Here is a 19,752-nt window from a genome sequence, read left to right on the forward strand (position 1 = left end):
AATCTTTCTCTGACCTGGGGCAAAGTCACCCTTGGGTCAGTGCTCAGGTGTCTGTCCCCAATGCCCCATCTACCTAAATCAAGGGTTCAACCCACTCTTATTTCCCAATGCCCACAGGGGCTTGTGGGAATGCAACTGAGGGAGTGTTCTAACTGAGGACAAATGGCTATTATTTTGACTGCTCAACTAAATCATACTTCAGCTCTGACACAAAACCCTCTCTGAGGAGTGTTTACTTATTACACCTTCAAATCAAAGTGCTATATGTACAGATATTTATTGTGCTTAGTGAAGGTGGCTCTATTACTCAGAGAGGCACTGTAATGTATCCTTTTAACTCTTATGAGGATTATGTATAAAATATTGTTAACATTTGATATTCCAGAGTTCAAATTTTGTCCCATTTCTTAAACTGAGACAAAGATGTAGTTTCATCTGACCAAATCTCTATTCTCAGTAGCTATCAGAGTATCATTTAAAGAAATGTCCAGTTGGAAGTGTTATAGGGCACTGTATGCTGTGGAGGTTTCCGTCTCTGGGGACCAATAAAAAGAAATTATAGATAATTGCTACAATTGGAGGTAAAGATCCACGCACCACTGGTTTCAGTGAACATACGTAGGCTCTTTTTCAGTCAGGTTCATCATATCTACTCTCAGGAATCTGTTAAAAGAACTTATGTGAACTTTGTGACACAAGAATGTATGAATTCTTATTAACACACGGCTGCAGTATTTAATCTTTTTGCAGTGGCTTTTTCTAACTTAGCTTAACTTTCATTCTGATACAAAATATATTCCTATTTGACTCGAGAAAGTGTTACTGAGCTCCTGTGGGACTGATTGGTATCCTCTAGAATGGAAAATCTTTATCTCTGTGATTGGTGATTAATCCAATGTTCAGAATGATGGGCTAGAAATAAAGCAATGGCCTGTGGATATAAACCCTAAGGCTGTGTCTCCTGCACCACCTAGTGGCGCTACTGCCTTAGGAAACACTCCCATTCATTTTTTTTCTGAAAATATCGACAGCAATGAGCACTTTCCAAAGCTCAAGAGCAAAAATGTTTCCCATTTCATAATTAAAATAAATGCATGGACAAAACTACTTGTATCTTATTTGAGTGTGATGATCCAATTGTATGGAAAATGGGGTTTTCAGTTTCTTGGTAATGTCTCTGTCTACAGTGAGTGCCTGCAGGCCAGCACTTCTCATCTACCTGCAGAAAGGGTGGTGTTAGCAGCTTGTCTCCCCTTGTGCTGTCCATCTGCAGTATTCCATCAGATAGCTAAGACTTCCATAATGCAGCAGCAAGATTTCGGCCATTGCTCTTTTTGATATAATTAATAACTTGGATGTGGCATCACTGTAAATATTGAAGATGATACAGAATTCAGAAATGTAGCAAATAATGATAAATAGAGATAGACTTCAGGAGGAGACAGACTTAGTAAAATGAGCAGACATGAAGCAGATTACATTAGCGCAGAGATCTCTGAGTCCATATGTACTTCTCCCTTTTGAACCCGCTCCCTCCACCATCCAGCATGAAAATTAGGTAGATAGGCACTTCCACAACTGAGATGGGATCAAGGAGTCAGAAAAATTTTTCAATTCCAGAGATCCACCCCAATGACAGATTTCTGGCCTTGTGCATCTTGTTGGTGTCTGACTGGGGTACTGCTCTTAAACTGAGGTTAATGAACATCCCTCATTCTGAACCCCAGTACACCTGCCCAGTCTATGAGATAGATCAGAATGAATGTAGTGTCATGTGTGATATAATCTGTCTGATTTTTAAAATATCATTTATTTTAAGCTTGGTTCAGAGGTATGTGGGGGTTAAATGAGTCTGAAGTTAATAATTCAACCTGTGTTTCTGTAGCCATGGTGATTTATTTTAATCTGGTTTGTGAGAACTGCATGTACAGCACTAATTGGTTTTTGTCTTTCTTAGGATATTTTATGACTTAGTAAATTAAGCCATTACATTTTAATATCTATTTGAAATGTATAGATTCAAGGATTTTTAAGTTTTGGGAAAACTCACATAGCTTAGAGGCAGAGAATTTTAAGAAAAGTTTTAGATTAGATTCCCTACAGTCTTGAAACAGACCCTTCAGCCCAACTAGTCCACACTGACCCTCCGAAGAGTAACCCACCCTCTGACTAATGCATCTAACATGATGGGCAATTTAACATGGCCAATTCACCTGGCCTGCAGAAGGAAAACAGAGCACCTGGAGGAAACCCATGCAGACACGGGGAGAATGTGCAAACTCCACACAGACAGTCACCCAAGGCTGGAATTGAACCCTGGGGCTGTGAGGTAGCAGTGCTAACCATTGAGCCACTGTGTCACCCTTTGTTTTGAACACTTCTGTGAAATCCTTAGATGGAGGTACTTGTGTAGAGCAGTATTCCTCAGAAGGAAGAAAATAGTAAAACTAGATTATCCTGAAGTAAAGATTTAGTGACCAGAAGCTTTGGGATAAAATCAGAAGTGATTATTTGAAGCTGACTGTATTTAAACTCAAGTGCATGATAGCTCCAGGGAGAAGCTATTGGTGTTTCCAGTTTAGGAGTTAAAATCTCAGTTACTTAAGCCTATAAAGGCACCAGAGTATTTTATTTTTCTCTTTGCTGTGCTTACTGTACTAGGGATGTTGGTTTTACTTTTGGAAATTCTAAAGGAGTATTTTGTGATTAATAGGATGGTACATTTATTGTGTGTTTAAAAATCTTTGAATTTGTTTTAAGTAAATAGTCTGGTTTAATTTATTTTTCATCATTTCTTTTGATTAATAAACTTTATTGCTTTTTGTGAATTTATTGTTAAAACAGAATCTACAGCATCGCATTATTATGTTTCAGTGAGAGACTATTTGATTAAAACCCAAACTAAAAGAAATATAATCAGGTTTCAGTCTGAGATTGGACTTCTCCAGTAATAACATCAGCTGGGAGAATGACACATCAAAGTAACTTTCAGAACATTAGCAGTCTGTGCACATGAGGAAAGATGCATGTATCTCAATACTGGAAAGCATCTATATAAAGCTATCAGAGCCTAGGAGAGGAGGTGCACACTGTGCTCATCACAGGGAACAATTATTGCTCTAAATGTTATTATGTACTTGGCAAAAAAATAGCCCGGTTTGTAAAGTCCTTGGGTGAATATGGTTGGGTGGGAGAGATGGTAGTCCTGACTGGATTTCTCTTCAAAGAAACTACTGCAGACTTGATGGGCTGGCTGGCCTCTTTTTGCATTGCACTACAGTGTTCTACAGGATCCAAGATGTATTGCATCTGCGCGGGACAGTAGCTGTTGATAGTTAAAAGAAGGGTCAGGATAAGGAGACTGGAAAGAGAAACAGCACCAGGGCTCATGGTTTCTCTCTGTGGCCTTGGAAGTTGTTCAATCGTGATAATGCTGATGATTTTTTAAAAATTGCATCTAATAGCTGTTTGAGAGACCTCAAGGGATCATGGTTGGAATTATAAAAAGAGTAAAGCCACCCCCATTCTTTTCATCTATTAACTCAGCCTCACCATCAAAATTAGCCTTTCAAACCTAGGATTGCCGAGCTGCTAATTATAGAAACACCCCTGGATAAGCAAGTTGTAGTTCACCTTCATAATGTGCCTCTCTGGCTAACTCTCTGGTGAACTCTTGACTGGGACATGCCCAGTAAGAAAGGGACAGACTCAATTAATCGCGATTCAACTGGTAGCCGAAATTCAACATTACATCCTATTCTAGTGGCCAGATTGCTCATCAATGCTGCTCCAGAGATAACATCATTATAGAATGCTACTCACTTTACTGATTTGGATTTTCACTATAAATAAGACCCTCTTCCAACCTGCTCAGGCTTTGTGAAAGTGACCTGCATAATATTGAACATCCATAATAGTTTTGGTAACTGAGTTTTGAGAAGGTTTACTGGCTGAAATGTTGTTATTTCTAAAAATGTTCAACTCTAAGATGCTCATCTGGTGACAATACAATCTGCTTTCAGTGCATGGTAGATGCTTGGGTGATTTTCAAGGATATTGTGTGCTCCACTGCTCTTGAGCTCAGCTCCTACTTCCTATTAGCATCAATATTATTATCATTGCACCAGTGAGGTGACCTACTAACTACTGGAAGAGGAACATTGCCTCTATAGGATTTACCACAATGCATCAAAACTATCTAAGCACAATGCCTGTTGAAACAAATGAAAATTTACCTAATGCAAGCTCAGGGCAGTGTAAGATACCTGACTGAAACATATAGCAGATGAACATCAGCGTAATGCTGATAGCAGAGATTGGAAGTTACTCTATAATGCTCTGAAATCTGTTTATGGGTCTCACAAAGAAAGGAAGGGGCAACACTTTATTTTCAAATTGTTATTTTGTTATTTTATTATTTATTTTGTTCATTTTGTTATTTAGATAACCTTTTCAATCCGTCAGTGAAGAAACAATGAACAAACTGCCCCCGGTTGCAATAAAGCATTCCTTTGGTGACCTTCTCTCACTGCCAAATGACAAAAGTTATCAAAAGCTACCCACTACTTTTGTAGACGTCATGGAAACACTTGGTTGTTCTAAACGTTCAACGTAATGGTTCAACAGTTCCACACCAGTATGCTCACATGGGTTTGAGGTGTCAATGAGTCTTCTACCCCATTCCCTGTCATTAATGGTGTGAGGCAGATTTGTATGTACTGTTCGTTCTCTCCTCCATGTTCTCCACATATTCCATAATGATGATCATGGCATTGGAATCAGATACTGTATGGATGGGAAGCAGCTTAATCTGGGACGACTCCAGGTAAAGACCTATTTTGTGGTTTCCTGTTTGCTGATGACTATGCACTAGTTTCCATGGAATGAAGTTATATCCTAAATACTTGTGACAACTGCAACATTAATGATCAGCAGGAAGAAAACTGAAGTAACCTAACAACCTGATTCAGTAAAGTTTCCTCTTGAGTGCAAGGTTTCAGCCTGGGGTTGAAGAGGAATAAGTCTGCCTCCCAAAGTGAAAGTCAATAAAGCAGTAGTCCAGTTCACTCTGCACTACACATGTGAGACTTGGTCAATGTGTCAGCCTTATGCCAAGAAACTCAACCACTTTCACTTGAGCTATCTTCAGAAGATCAATTTGCAGGACAAAGCAGCAGACACTAAGGTGCTCACTGAAACATACCCCAACCACCCAGATCACGGACACAACTGGGTTGTACTGGTCATGTGGTCAGAATGCCTGGTATTCACTTACTAAAGTAGTTATCTGTGGTGTTCAAGTCTGGGTTGGAAATTTATGGCAGTCAAAGGGAACTCTGATAGTCTCATTAAGATGTTTGAATATTGACTCTGCATCATGGGAGAAGCTAGCCCAGGATAACTGCACCTGATACAACCAAACAGCAAAAAACATTGATTTCCTTTGAAAGCAAGTGCACTTCAGAGGCAGAAAGAAACACCAAGGAGAGAACATCACTGGCTAGCAACAGATCCAAACTTCAATAATTTTCAGTGCCCTGTCCTGTTTGCAGCGGAACCTTGCAATTGCAGGTCAGCCTTTGAAGTTACCAAAATATCCATCAAGACCACACCAAGCAAACCTAATCGTGGACATGGTCACCTTCAACTTGAGGGATGAAGAACATTGAGTGATAGGTTGTTCAGGATGGTTAACAGATACTCATTTTACCAGCAGTGATCACATCCCAGGAATGAATTTTAAAAAAGAGAAAATTAACTGCTGGTGAGGTCTGCAAAGCACAACAGCAAGTCTGTTATTATCTCCATTGTGCATTGTGAAAATAAATGTATTAATTTAATGGCCAGGAGCAGGATGATGTGTGCAAATAAGACTCAGATTTGCATTCTGAACAGAACATAACACAACACATTCATCCCTGGAAGTGCTTGATACTATCCTGATTTGTGAAAGTGGATACATGTTCATCCCCTCAGGCCCATCATTTCTCTCCTCAATGAGCACAAATGTGCCAAGAGATAAAAGTTTCTCTCCTGCCATTTACCCATGTTGAGAACTGAAGACATTCAGGCTGCTTCTGGTGCTACTCATCCCTCTGTTATTTCATTGTCTGAACAGTTGTTTCAATGCACTTTGAGTGATCACTATCCAGTGACTAATGCAGGGGTCCCTTCTGGATGGGAAATGAAAATCAGGTGCATTTATACTGTCAGAGATCCTGTAACCCGGTCAATTTTCCTTAAAAAGTAGTCCTGGAACACCATGTGTTCAAAAGCTGCATTGTTTGGAAAGTTGCTCTTTAATATTTACAGGGTAGTTGGGAACATTTAGGGTGCAACATATTTCACAAGGCGAGGGGGAGCTCAATTTTAATTGGAACTATTCCAGAAACAGGCATTGGGAATTAGAATTTGTTATATTAAGGTATCAAATGGCATCTCCCATTACCTAGACTTGTCCTAGGCAGGTTTAGGTTTCCAAAACATTACGCAGCAAGTTCCAGAAACTTGCCATCCAAGACCAGGTATGAACCAGGTGTGATGATGCTGTCACTTTAAGAGATTATTTTGTCTTTTTCTTTGAAGAGAGGTTGTAAAGCAGAGGTGACGAGCTGGCTACTGAAGACCACTTGAGTAAACAGATTCATTTTATGGATCCTCAGTCTCCATCATATTTTAAACGTTAGTCGCACCAAACAACAATCTTCCTATGTCACAGGCAAGTTGAAAAAACAGTTTCATAATATTGTTACTTATAATATTTGTGTTTAGTAGCACTTAAGAATAAGCTTTTAGCTTAAAAATTACATTAACAATGTAGCCCACTGTAATTACATCTTTTCTGAATGGGTAAAATAATTTTAGTTTAGTGCGTTTTTATTGGGCATGCAATTTTTTGGTAAGACATTTAGCTATTCTAGATGAAGGCTAGCTGCCCACAAACACCTGATTAAGAATATAAGTGTAAATCAAACTATTGCTTTTATGAATCACTGGCTCTCAAAGGGTTAATATTTTTCCCTTTTCCCACCAATTGGAGCCCATTCTCTGGAATCCATCACGTACAACACTTGCCATCCATGCTACCATTTAGATGAAGAATCTAACTTAAAGGCCGACTCATCTTCAGACCATATTTTGAATGGTGAATTCCCAAGACTATTGCGGATATGAAAGGATTAGGGAGACTCACTCTGTCAAAGGGCAGGATGGAAATATTTCAGAAAGGAAGGAATAACATCGAGCACATGCAGCTGGACAAAGAATGTCTTGGCATGATCTAATAGCAGAAACTTTTCTGAAAATACCACAAGAACGTGACTGGGCACAAGATTGTTAAATCTTGTTTCTCAAGGTGACCTTTTATAGTCCCTTCACCTTGAACATCTGGAATTTCTGCAGGTCCGAACAATAAGCCAGGACCTGTTCTCAATATATGATCAACACTGCAGGCTCAAGCAGGACCACTCAACACTCTCACCTTTCGTCTGTTATTGAACAACGTTCTCATACAGACTTGTTTCAGGCAATAATATTCGTCTCGCCACCTAAGTATTATTCCTGCGCTATGAGGATGTGAGCATACATGCTCCACTGAAAAATACTCCAGACAGAAAGGAAAGACAGAAAGCCCCTGTTGGGGGACAGTCACAATATTTTTACCAAAATAAATAGCTCTCATATTGACGGGAAGTCAGTAGCTGATATGATCAGAGTACAGAAGTTTTAAATTAAGCTCCTGCGTCCAGTTGAAAGGATGTGTCATACCTTGACTCTCAGCACGATTGGTGAATTCTGGCCAGAGGCCATGTTGCGTGTCTGTATGACAGGTGTTTGTGCTCCGAGATGTTTCCATGGTTACTAAAGCCGCTTCTCTGAAGAAATCATTATGAGCATTTGCTTCTCTCATAAATTTACACAGCAATATTCAAATATTTTCTTTTGTGGGAACAGCTAGAAATTATGGAAGACCTTAACAGCACAGAAGTAACATTTTGATCATTACTCAAAAGAAACCAGCATTTGTTTCCCAATTTCCATCAAAGTTAACAGTAGAAAGACAAAACCAAAATAACGTTAACATTGCTGTTAGCACTTCATTAATATTAAATTCATTTAAATCTATTTAATATCGATTTGGAACAATGGTCAGGGGAAAAAGGAGTTTTTACTAACAACAGATTAGAAACTCCAAATTGTGAATTGCATTTAACATACAGGGCGGAATTGTATCTTTTTTGGATGTGGTGATAGAAATGGTGTGTAATTGGGTGAGTTGGCACTGGAGGGATTATCGCCTTTCTCACCAGCTCACTAATGACATTTTGGTGGGAACCGCTGTGGGGATTTTCCAGAATGCTAGTGTTGAGGCCTGCAATAGGCATGAAACTCACATGAGGTCTGCTTTTCAGTCCTTATTGAGCTGATTTGTGCACGATAGGTCAAATTACCTCATTAGTCAATGGGAAAGTCATGATCACAGACTCTTTTCACATCTATAGCAAGGCCACTTTGGACTTGTAGAAATATTGATCCACTCACCTTATTCTCCATACTGTGGATATTTAGTGAGATGTTCTCATCATTCAGTCTCACTGCAAATAGGAATTTGGGAGCACAGCAGCCACTTCATGCAATTTGCTAAAGTGAGTCTTTATGGTTTTTGTCACTCTGCAGGAGTCCAGATTCAACATGTGTTAGAGGTTGAAGTCCTGTTTCCTTATTGAAGTTTCTGGTTGCACTTTAGTTGATCAATGGCCAGTCATAGTGGAGGGGAGAAGGCAGGCTTGGAGGGGCCAGGACACCGATCCATGACTTGGCCAATGTGACCATCAGCTGATACGGACAGTTACCATTCAAGGGAAGCACTTGGCCAACTGCCTGAATTAGCATCTCCCTCACCCTGGAAATGAGTATATGATGTCCACTGCCTCCTGCCTTTTGCAACTAATAGACAATGAGAACTCTGGAATGCATCTATGTGTAGTTAACTTTCTGCTTGGTTGGCATAAATAGACAGAGTGATGCTATTGCTGGTGGGTTTGTAATGTAAATAAATCTTACAAAAGCATGGCAAAAATGATCATGTTTCACTTCCAGGATCAAAGGTCTGATTCAGTTTTATATCTTCAGTGATAATTGGAACTAATCTTAGGGTTTAAAGATACACTTTTCCATATAATTTGTATAGTACCCAACATTGTCCTTGTTTACAATAAATTTGAACAATAGGAACATCACGAGCCATTTCATGTAGAGCAAGGAGTTTGAAAATATCCCACAGAGTTGTAAATGTTTAGAGAATCAGAAAAAAGGTCAGATATAAAACAGATTCTCAAATATGCTTTCAATTTTAAAACTGGCAGAATAGATCAAAGGAAAGTTTGCAATGCAATGATAGCTCCAAATAAGTCTGCAGTGAATGTTTAGCAATTTCAGATCAATTGTGACATGCACTTGCTTTGAATTGCAATGGTGTACAAATATCAGCACTTCTTTTTTATTTCTTGAGGAAATGGAGGCGATGCTGGCTGGGCCAGCGAGTATTGTCCATCCTTGTTGCCTTTGAGATGGTGTTAAGCTGCTTTTTTGAATTGCTGAAGTCCAATTGGCATTGGTACAATCACAGTGCCATCAAGGAGGGAATTCTAAGATTTTGACCCAGCAACTGTGTAGGAACAGTGATATATTTCTGAGTCAGGATAGTGAATGGCTTGGATGGGAACTTGCAGGTGGCGATGTTCCCTTATATCTGCTACTCTTGTCCTTCTAGATGAAAATGGTTGTGGGTTTGGAGTACTCTGCTGAAGGAACCTTCACGCATTACTACAATGCATGCTGTAGACAGCACACACCTATTGTTGCCAGTGGTGGAGGGAATGAATGTTTGTGGATGTGATGCAAATCAAGTGGGCTGCTTTGCCCCGGATGGTGCCTAGCTTACTGAGTGTTGCTGGAGCTGCACTTATCCAGGTATCTGAACCTTGTTACTTTGAACAGACAATAGTCTATCCCCATTATGAATAAGGGCATGTGACTGGCCTGCTCCATTTTGTATTTCCACCATGGTAAAAGGTTAGTTGATAACTTTTAACTTATATTCAGCTACTCAAAACGTTCGGTGATCCATCACTCCTGTGCTTTCTGATTCACCTCCAATTTAAAATCTTCAATCTAATGTTTAAAATTCCTTAATAAAAACTGAAAGAGCTGTGGATGCTGTAACACAGAAACAAAAGCAGAAATTGCTGGCAAAGCTCAGCAGGTCTGTGGAGAGAAATCAGAGTTAATGTTTTGGGTCAAGTCACCCTTCCTCGACTGAGTTTTTCCAGCAATTACTGTTTTTATTTAAAATCTCTTCATGATTTCATCCCTATGTTTTACTGCAGCATCCTTCACTCCAGCTTCATCTCTCCCCCTCCACTCACACACCCGTCTCTCCAGTCTCACTTGTAGCCTGTGCCACAACTGGCAGCTGTGCCTTCAGCCGTCAAGGTGCCAAACTGTGGATGCCTCTCTCTAAATGTCTATCGCTCTCCTCCACTAAGGCCCACCTTAGAACCTACTAAGCAATATGGCCATGGGATGGTTTCTACATCAAAAGCTGCTATATTCATGCACAGTTTTAATGGACACCATAAAAATCCAAGATATGCTTGTTGATTTTAATTTGAAGGGCACCAGACCTCAGCAGATCCTTCCCCTCTCATTTCATGAAGCATTTTCTAGTGCTGCCATCTTGATCACAAAGTCTTTAATAACAATCAGGAAATGTATCAAATCTGATCAGACTTGAATCCAAACAGCTTTTCCCTCCTTTTACTATTGCTTTATTCCTCCAAGGATAAGTAAATAGTCACTAATTTGACTGTCACACTGCACTTTATTTCCTGTCAGAAGGAGGCTATTTGGATTCATTGATATTAGCCAACTGCATTGATTAAGTTAACCTCTCCTAAAGGGAGAAAACCAGCTCCTTAACAATAGACCTGACACACATTAGACATTCCGGTTTAGCAATCATAGCAGCTTAAGTTCACGAACAGCTCAACAGAACCATCTTAATTGATTCTGTTCTCTTTTCATGTGTTAAACATATTTGCAACATGATTATAAATACACAATGAAACCAAATTGAAATAATCAGTCTTAGTAACACTCTTTGAAGTGATTTGCATACACTGTGATACTACATAAACTGTAATGTACTGTTTTAAATTGTTCAATAAAGCTTTTAGTTGTTCAGTGAAATTTAACTGCTTTCAAACTTTTAAATTATTTTTCCTTGCAATACTGTATCTCTGTGGTACCTCCTGAATTTTCCTGTCTTTTTAAATTATCAAATGGTAGATTCTTGTCTTTTTCAGGGGTTCCCACCCTCTGCAGACAAGCTGAAGTTTTCTCACTTTCTTCCACATAAAATGGACATTTTTCCCACTGTTCATAATCCAAAATACAATGCTCTTTCTGCTGTACTCAATTTTAAATATAGAAATATGACCTTTATAAACTTTCCCACCAACATTTTGATTTGTGAGTTCTAGTCCTTTTAACTCTTAAGTTTCTCTTATTGCCTAATGACAAGACTGTCTAAGATATTTGATCTTCTGTTAGCTGTATCATGAGCTGCAGCAATGCTAGTTTTTGAGAGGGGAGACCCTTTCATCTTACTTGCTTACGTTATGTTCCTTAACCATGCACTGTTTTCATGATTCGGAGGTGCTGGTGTTGGACTGGGGTGTACAAAGTTTAAAATCACACAACACCAGGTTATAGTCCAACAGGTTTATTTAGAAGCACTACCTTTCGGAGTGCTGCTCCTTCATCAGGTGGTTGCAACCATCTGATGAAGGAGCAGTGCTCTGAAAGCTAGTGCTTCCAAATAAACCTGTTGGACTACAACGTGGTGTTGTGTAATTTTTAACTATTTTCATGAGGTTTTTCTCCTTTTCTCTCAGGAATACTCTTGGGGCTCTTACTCACGTCTGACAGAGCCTCTGTCATTTTCTTATTGTGGACAGTTCTTTTGTCTTTCCCTGTCCTACACTGTTCTCCAGCACCTCTAACCAATTTCTTGGTGAAGGTTTATCTTAGGAGTGCTCAACTCACACGCTGCTGTTCCCAGTATTGGGCTTCTGTTGACTGCTTGTTAGTTTTCACATTTCAACCATTGATTGATTGAGCCAACTTGAAGTAATAATGTTTTTAAAGTGACAAATTCACTTTTCTTCATAAATACTTGCCTCTTTCTTCAGGGTCAAATGGATATCAGCGCCACCAGCATGTGGTATTTTGGTTTGTTTAGATCTCTGCTGCCAATCCTCTTTTCTGTAAGATACATCTTTAGGGCTGCTCTAAGAACCAGTGGTAGAGGACAAACCCTGGTGAATCTAAACTGAAGAGCTACTTGTCATACATAACGTTATAGTTTATTGCATGATAGTGATAGCTACAGTTTGCAATAATAATCAGGCAAAATTAATCAGATTTCTCACGAGCTGTAGAAAATACATCTGTTCTCTTGAGGTAATTGGGTATTCAATGGCCTCCACCCAAAGACAGTGCAACATCTTTAGTTACAGTGGAGCTTAATGCAATATGAGCAATGGCAGCTCAGCTATGATCCTGTTAAATGGCAAAGCAGGCTTGAGGGTTGGAATAGTCTACTCCTGTTCCTACTTCTCTGGTCTTATTAACATTAACTTCTTCAGAACCATCAACCTAAACATAGTCTCCTTTAGCATTGACAGTATCAGTTTCACATGATATTTAACGATAAATAAATGTAGTCAGCAGTCCCCAAATCACCTATATCACCTAAAGACCCACATAAGTTCAAATTCCCTGTAATAATATTTAATTTTTGTGTGTCATGTAGTGTATTTTGCAGTAATCACTCAAGAATAATAGCAACATTTTGTATCTGAAAACAAAACATTTTAAACAAAGCCCATGATGGAGCTGTCAGGCGGTACTATAAATAAAGGCATTTAAATAATTTAAGAGCCTAGCGGATCACTCGTAGGATTTCTCACAGTAATCCAGAGGATGGATTACTTCCCCACATTCATCTTTTGATTGTGTTGTTTTTTTTTCTCTCTCATTCCCCTCTCATTCGTCTCTGACTGCTAAATGTCTCTTTTAAATCAAGTTTTACCTCAATTCCTGTTTTGTTTTTCATTACTGTCTCCCTTTTGATATTCTGATCTTATTTACTCTCCCTTTGTACACTTCTGCAGGACTTGTTGATCATATTGGGAGTGAATTGATAGTGACAGGTCCCACTTATTGGCAGTGAATATAGAAAGTACAGTTTGTGGATTTACCATGTCCCTCCTGCTTCCAAGAAATAACCTTTCTACGCTTTGTTGCTTTACTGTTTCCCATCCATGAGAGCCCTTTTCCTGTAAACAATGGTCTTGTGTCACCCATCTGTTTCCCTTCCAAATGTTCTTTTACACATTGTACATTCCATTTGTGTTTGACCCTTTGTTTCCTCTTTGCCAGCTCACCACTCTGTCCTCATAATCTTTTCGATAAACATTATCTAGTGTTCTTTCAAATTCTACTTCCCTTACACTATCTTGATACAGGGCTGGAGGGGGCAGTGACCTGAATCTTCTGAGAGCTTCAATCATTGTTAATTCAGGAAATAAAATGGCACTGATAATTAAACAGAACCAATTGAATGAAAGAGGCTTCATGGGACTACGAATAAGCTTTTGTGTAAAGCTTTGTTCTGCTTTCTTGTTTGCAAATGAGCTAGATTCATTTCAAAGTGTTGGACAGGGCAAAACAACTTGACCACTGTGTTTATTACTTATTAAAAGCCACAGAAGCAGGTATTACTCTTGATATTATGTTCCCAAAGCATGGCAATTGATGTAGGTGTGATAGAAGAAACATCCAGAATTTCATCTTCTTATAACAAGATTAAAGAACATAAAGTGACTAATTAAAGGCATTATTCTATTGTTTACAGTGTTTAGAATCTTCTGACGTAATTTTACTTTTTGAATAAGTACACTTTGGGTAGCAGAGTTTTTGCTGGGTTGGATGATCATATTTGTTTCCTCTGGCCTTGTTTCTGTACACTATGCTGTACTGAAAAAGAAAATTATTGTATTAGTTAAAAAATAAAATATAAAATATAAAATAAGTTATAAAATATTTTATAATTGGAAAATCTAACTTTCCTAAGAGGTAGATGCTGATAGCTTTGTGTATACACAATTCTCTTGAACTTAGTGCATTATGTCTCCACTGAACCCATCCTTCACATTAGCAATTAGAGAGGGGTTGACATCCTCAGATGACTATGTGCTGTGTGTATTGTTTGGTTCAGGAAAAATTGTTATGACTGAGCTTTCCTCCTACTAGGTCTGTTGGGGGAGGTTCACTTACATTACACACAAGGGAGAGATTTAATTACTTTTGAATCCTGGATGCAGCAAACTGGTTAATTTGGCCTCAGGAAATTTCTGGAGACACCAAATGCAGTGTCAACAAAACTTGGCACCATCAGGGTTCCACACACTGAGCTGTTGTTGCAGTCCCCACAGACAGAAAAAAACTACAAAAATAAATCAATCTCCCTGGGCCAATGAAAGAATTTCACAGGACTTCATATTTTAAGACATTTACTGTAACAAGAAAACTAAAATCAACATTGCCTAATCATTACTTAGAAGGAAACCACATGAAATTAATCTTTCTCCATTAAATAATTAATACATCAAAAACCCCATACCATTTCAATACACTATACTGCATTCTCAGCAGGTATGTAGCTTTGAGGATAAAGTCTCAAAGTATTCACAGCTATAATTTCACAATACTGTGATTTTAGGAAGGACAAGCAGGAAGGAAAAGGTGGTGGGGCAACTTTGTTAGTAAAAGATTAAACAAGTCCAATAGCAAGAAATGATCTAGGTTTAGAAAGTCTAGAAAAACACAAAGCAATCAAACAAAGTACACATCTTCATGAAGGGGAAGTTATGCCTCAAAATTTTAGTACAGTTCTTTGAGGAGGTAACAAGTAGGACGGATAAAGGTTTCATGAAGAGATAAAAGCCAATGGTGTTGGGGGTATTAGAGTACCATTGATAGAAGATTAGCAAACTAATAGAAGATGGAGAATTGAGATAGGTAGAGCATTTTCGGAATGGCAAGCTGTCAGAGAAATTTGCCCAATAGGTTGGAGATCACAAAACACAGCTTGAAGTGAAATTGACAAACAGTTCATTGCAAGCGATATCGCTGGAAGAGAAAACAGACCAGCTGACACTGAACTGACAGTCTGTACAGTTGTTCAGATTTCTCTTCCCAGAGCTGAGGATGAGACCAGTTGTATAGTAATGCTGCACAATGGCACTGATTAAGAAATGGGAAACTTACAATGTATCTGGAAATGGAGTAATCTAGTTACAGTGATGCTAACTGGAAAACAAATATCGGATGAATGTCCTGTTCCTTCACACAATGCAACATCCTGACCATATCAACGGTTCCATTCCTCTTTACAGGTAGATGTTAATGTCTCTTCTGAAGTGGTGAGGTGCTTCCATTGTCCTGTTCTGGGAGCATGTCCTTGCTGGTGCCTCTCTATCTGACCTGCTCTTTGTCTGGCTTTGGTATTGCTAGGTTGTTAGATTAGATTAGATTACTTACAGTGTGGAAACAGGCCCTTCGGCCCAACAAGTCCACATCGACCCGCCGAAGCGCAACCCACCCATTCCCCTACATTTACCCCTTTACCTAACTCTTGGGGAAATTTAGCATGGCCAATTCACCTGACCTGCACATCTTTGGACTGTGGGAGGAAACCGGAGCACCAGGAGGAAACCCACGCAGACACGGGGAGAATGTGCAAACTCCACACAGTCAGTCGCCTGAGTCGTGAATTGAACCCGGGTCTCTGGCGCTGTGAGGCAGCAGTGCTAACCACTGTGCCACCGTGCTGCCCATTGGGGCTTTGAGATATCTGTGGTGCTCTGTCATTGTCTGTGGGAGCTTAAAGTGTATTCTCTTGTCTGTGTGCTGTCTGATTCGGCTTGTGAGTTGCTTGGGAATTCTGGGTGTTCTGGTACAGTTTGGCCAATTTTGCTTTTGTGGCCTATCATGGGTTAGCAAATCTTTTCTCACACAAGCCTAAACTAGTAGAGTGCCACAGGGATCTGTTCTGTGTCTACAATTACTAACAATATATATTAATGACTTAGATGCCAGAAGCGAATGTTCTATCACCAAGTATGCAGATGATACAAACATAGGTGGGAAGGGATGTAGTGAAGATGATGCAAACAGTTTATGGAGGGGTATATACAGATTGATTGATTGTACAAAACCATGGCTGGTGGACAAGAACATGCAAAAATGTGAAGTGATGCATTTTGGCAGGAAGAATATAAGAGCTAAATAGGGAAAGACTTTGGAAAGGTGTAGCACTGTAAGATTTGGGAGTCCGAGTGTAAGAATCACACAGGGCCAGCATCCATATTCAGGGAAGAAAAATAAACTGTCAGCCTTTATTTCAAAAGGAATGAAGTACTAAATTGCTCAAACTATACAAGGCTACCAATCAGACTAGGCCTGTGAACAGTTTTTGTCCCCTTATCTAAAGAATGATATACTAGTTTGGTTGGCAGTCGATTGATTCTGAATATGAAGGGATTTCCTCATGATAAGATTCCCAAATGCAGTACTCAGTATCTGCTATGTTATCCAAACTATGGTTTATTTTAAGAACCATTAGAGGTGACTTTATTGAAACATATAAAATTCTTAACGTCCATGACATATGCAGATATAGAGAGGTTGTTACCCCTTGTCGGAGAGACTGGGAGCAGGGGGTATAATCTCAGGGTAAATTGTTGTCCACTTAACTCAGAAATGAGGAAGAATGTCTTCTCTCAAAGGATGGTGAATCTTTCCCAAAGAGGGTTGTTGAAGCTAGATCATTTAAGTATATTACAAATGATTTCAAGACTCGCTGGTATATTCAAAGCTAAGATGGATTGAGATGATAGATTTTTAATGAGTAAGGGAATCAAGGGTTTTGGGAAAAGGGCAGAAAAATTGAACTGAGGAATTTTTGGACCAGCCATTTGGCTCATCGAATGTCAGAGCAGACTCAGAGAGCCATATGGTCCACTTCTGCTTCTTTGTCTCATGGTCCAATGGTTCAGCTTCAACTGTTAATATTTATTTTAGACAAATGTTTGCATGTCTCTGCCATGTTAAATGTGCAAGTGTGAATGAGTGATGCAGATGTTCACTGCAGAGAATTTAAATTATTGTGTGGGAGATGTACAAACATTTATCCTCAATGAATTTCTTACAACTTGCTTAGAATAGATATGAATATAATATGATTATGAATCTCTAGCCACTATTTACCTCCCCATTGGTGCCATGATAAATGATTAGCATCACATTGCTGTTTGTGGAATCTTGCTGTCATGTTTCTTACAATATAACAGTAATGACAATTCAAAATTCCTAAATGACTACAACAAGCTCAGGAAAGTGTTATGTAAAGTGTTTTTTTTCTTTTGAATTTGGATCTCTACATGTGCTCATCTTCCACCGATGTTCTGATGACATGATATTCTATCAGCTGTTTGAAATAAAAAGCTCCTTTTGAGGAAGCAGCATTAAAATGAACTTGTCAAATGCCAGGTCACCAACCATAAGAAGTCATAGAGCTTCTAATCAATACAAATGATAAAATTCTCAAATGCAGTACTCAATATCCACTGTGGTACCATTGCCTCAGTTTATTTAAATGCTTTTGCTAAGTTTTTGTTTAACCTTTGAGAAAAAGAAAGAACTCATACATATTTCCAAAATTCTTTCTGGTAGGTGGTAGTAAATTTTCTGTATGGAGTTTTGTGGTCACAGCACTTATTCCCTCTGGTAAATTTTAACTACTTGTCTGCTACATCTTAATGATCTTAATCAGTTGACTGAATTTTAACAGCAGCCAGAACTATAGTATCATAGTCAAACATTTTGTGTAAACTTTATAGACCATTGGCAGTTCAAACTGAGTTTGTGGAGAATTAATTTCTATTGGTTTTGAATCAAAGTCACAGATTTTATGGTTGTTTGTATAAGCATTTCAACATTGCTTATCTTTTGTGGCTTTTAAGCCTTTAATGTTCTGCACTGAAATTTCTGTCCTTGGCTTTCTATGGTTTCCAATGATTCACATCCACTGTTTACCCATTGTGAGACTCCAGATGGGAACACTGAACACTTGAACACATTCAAGATGCTGTTGGGGTCATCATAGGTCATAGTTCAATAATTAAAGGGCTCCTGCTACATGGTTCTTTATGCAAAGTCACTTTCCTATGGCTATCTGAAGATGTAGTTCTTCACATTTCTGTGAAGAAATCCAGTGTGGAAAGGTCAGTGCCAAGTGCTTCATTTGTGGTACACAAATGCCAGGCAATGGTCTTCACCAATAAGAGACAATCTAACCACCACCCAATGACATTCAATAGTGTTACCATCACACAATGCCCCACTTTCTACATCCATGGGGGTTACCATTGACCAGAAACTCAACTGGACTTGGCACATAAATCTAGTGGCTACAAAAGCAGGTCAGAAACTAAGAATGCAACAGCAAGTATCTCACCTCCTGACTCCCCAAAACCTGTCCATCCAAGGCACAAGTCAGGCATGTAATGGAATACTTCACACTTGCCTCAATGAGTGCAGCTCAAACAACACTCAAGAAGTTTGACGCCATCCAAAACAAAGCGGATTTGTACCACATCGACAAGCATCCATTTCCTCCACCACTGATGCTCAGTTACAGCAGTCTGTACCAATTATAAAAACAGTAGAAATTCACCAAAGATGCTCAGACAGCAAATTTCAAACCCAATATCACTTCCATCTAGAAGGACAAGGGCAGCAGATACATGGGAACATCACCACCCGCAAGTTCCCCTCCAAGACACTCATCATCCTGATATAGAAATATATTGCTGTTCCTTCATTGTCTCCATGTCAAAATCCTGAAACTTCCTCACTAACAACATGAGGGGGGAACCTACAGCACAGAAGGCAGCTCAACATCATCTTCTCAAGGGCAACTGGGGTTGGGCACTAAATGCTAGCTAGCCAGCAACATCTACGTCCTACGAATTAATTTTTAAAAAGTCATGAACACACTGTTTCCATATGTTGAATTAAATCTGGCATGAAATGGGACTTGCTTGCATGAATACTGATCTTTTAATATTTCCTGCTCAATTTTAGCTCTCTATAACATATAGCCTATGGTAGGTGACTATTACCTATTCTAAAAACATGGAGTCATGGAGTCATAGAGCCATTCAGCATGGAAACAGACTCTTCAGTCCAACTTGTCCATGCTGATCAGATATCCTAAATTAATCTAGTCCCGTTTGCCAGCATTTGGCCATATACCTCTAAACCCTTTGATTCATATGCCCATTCAGATACCTTTTAAATTTGTAATTGTACCAGCTTTCACCACTTCCTCTGGCAGCTCATTCTGCACATGCACCACACTTGGTAAAAAATTTGTCCCTCAGGTCCTTTTTAAATCTTTCATCTCTCATCTTAAACATATGCCCTCTAGTTTTGGGCTCACCAACTTTGTTGAAAAGACCTCGCCTATTTACCCAGTCCATGCTCCTCCATGATTTTATAAACCTCAATGGGCAGCACGGTGGCACAGTGGTTAGCACTGCTGCCTCACAGCGCCAGGGA

Source organism: Hemiscyllium ocellatum, chromosome 30, assembly GCF_020745735.1.
Source record: "Hemiscyllium ocellatum isolate sHemOce1 chromosome 30, sHemOce1.pat.X.cur, whole genome shotgun sequence".
In the NCBI taxonomy this organism is placed as follows: domain Eukaryota; kingdom Metazoa; phylum Chordata; class Chondrichthyes; order Orectolobiformes; family Hemiscylliidae; genus Hemiscyllium; species Hemiscyllium ocellatum.